Consider the following 2,316-nt stretch of genomic DNA (forward strand, 5'->3'; position numbering starts at 1 on the left):
AATAATTTCTTTGTGTGTGTATATAAAAATATTTGTAGATTTTTAGTTATAAGATCATGGAATCTGCAAAGAGAGAAACTTTTACTCCTTCCTTCTCTTCAATTCCCTTTTTTCCTTCCTTTTTAGGTACTATACATTCCTTTTTATCACATAATTCCTTTGCCTAAGGTTTCTTATTTCTGACCTGAGAGGAAAAGCTTTCAAATCTTTTCCAAGAGTATGATGTTAGCTATGGGTTTTCCCTAATTAATAAAGGGCAGCATTACCAGAAAAGGTATTTTTTTTTGACTATTCCTTTCCCTTCAACACTTCAAATATATTATTCCACTGTCTCCTTGACAGGCATATTTTTAATGAGAAATGGGACCATAGACTTATTGACCTCCCTGGATTTTTTTTTTTTTTTTTTTTTTTTTTTGCGGTACTGGGGATCGAACTCAGGGCCTTGTGCTTGCAAGGTAAGCACTCTACCAACTGAGCTATCTCCCCAGCCCTCCCTGGATATTTTTAACAATTATTTTTTCTGATACTTTCAGAATTCTTCATCTTCTATGTCTGATTGTTTGATTTTAATTGGTCTTTTTGAACTTCTTCTTGTATTGAATTTAGTTGGAGACTTCTGAGTTCCCTGAACCTGTACTTCAGACCAGACAGGTCTAACAGACATATATAGAATTTTCCATCTGTGAGAAGCACAATGCATATTCTTTCCTAGTGCAGAGAACAGATTCCAGATTAGATCATCTCTGATAGGACACAAAAATCTCTTAACGTGTTTAAATTAAATCAATAGAATTGGGAGTTGAATTTTTAAGGAAATAAACAAAATTGACAAACACTTAAGTAGGCTAAGAAAAAAATGATTCAAATTAGTTGAAGTGGAGATACTATAACTACATGAGATGATGATCATCTTAATGGCCATGAATATATTAATCACTTCATTATGTATAGTTACAAAAATCATGTTATGTATCTTTGATACATTAAAGGAATATTATAAATCGTATTTCCTCATCAGTTTATTTTGACATGAGTCCATAATGAACATTAAACATAATGCTTGTATTGATTTTTAAAGACCCTGTGGAAGGCATTTTTTACCTCTTTGTTCCTAATGCATCAAGGAGTTAAGCATGGGGATTGCTAAAGTGTAAAATACAGATGCCAGTTTATCAGTTTCATAGGAGTGAGCAAATTTAGGCTGCACATACATAAAAAGTAGAGACCCACAGAATAACACCACCCCTGTCAGATGAGACCCACATGTGGAGAAAGCCTTTTCCCTGCTTTCTGCAGAATGCATTTCACATATGGCAAGCAGAATCAGAATATAGGATACCAGAATTACCAGGAGGGAGGAGATCAAATTAAATGCCAAAAATAGTATGATCAACAACTGTATTTCCTGTGCATCTGAGCAAAGCATAAGTAACAAGGGAACAACGTCACAGTAGAAATGACTGATGACCTTAGAGCCACAGAAGTTTGATGTGAAATACTTAATAGGGAACAAGAGAGCCTGAAAGGTACTGTAGAGGTATGGAATACCCACCAGCACATGGCAGAGTCTCTGAGACATGATGACATTGTAGAGCAGAGGGTTGCAGATGGCCACATAGCAGTCATAGGCCATGATAGACAAAATGGAAAGTTCACTGTTGATGAACATAATAAAACAAGTCATCTGGGTGGCACGTGCATAAAAGGAAATGATATTTTGTTCCACAACAAAATTTACCATCATCTTGGGACAAATGACAGTGAAATCTCCAAGGTCAATGAAAGCCAGATGACTGATTAAAAAAATAATAATAATACATAGGTGTGTGCAGGCAGAGCCCAGCTTGGTCAGAATGATCATGCCCAGTTGCCCACCACTATAACTGTGTAGATGATGAGGAAGACCCCAAAGAGGGGAAGCTGCAGCTCAGGCCGCCTTGAGACTCCCATCAGAATGAATTCCGTTGGCACTGTAAGGTTCTGTTTTGCCATTAATTCCAGTTCTGTTTTCTGGAAAAAAAAAGGGGGATGTTGTCATAATGTTTTATATCATGTTGCTGGAAAACTTATATAATATTTGTGAATCAGTGGTAAATTTTCTTCATAATAGTTTATTGAAAAATTACTGTTGCATCTCTTTTTGAAACTAAACTAAAGGGTGGAAGATTCTACGGCTTCAATTTTAACCTATCAGGGATTTTTATGAAAGACATACACTGATATATTGTAAAGTCTAAATAACACCAGCATTATTTTGAACAATATGTATTGATAACAAATCCATGTAGATATTAGTATAGAAATAGTAGATTA

At 35.2% G+C, this 2,316-nt stretch overlaps 1 pseudogene; it reads right to left on the reverse strand.

Annotated features, from left to right (window-relative positions):
- Positions 1–1,050: 1,050 nt before the first annotated feature.
- LOC124959113 (olfactory receptor 8K5-like) lies at positions 1,051–1,995 on the reverse strand (annotated as a pseudogene).
- Between the last annotated feature and the right edge of the window lie 321 nt (positions 1,996–2,316).

This window comes from Sciurus carolinensis, chromosome 11 (genome assembly GCF_902686445.1).
Source record: "Sciurus carolinensis chromosome 11, mSciCar1.2, whole genome shotgun sequence".
NCBI lineage: Eukaryota > Metazoa > Chordata > Mammalia > Rodentia > Sciuridae > Sciurus > Sciurus carolinensis.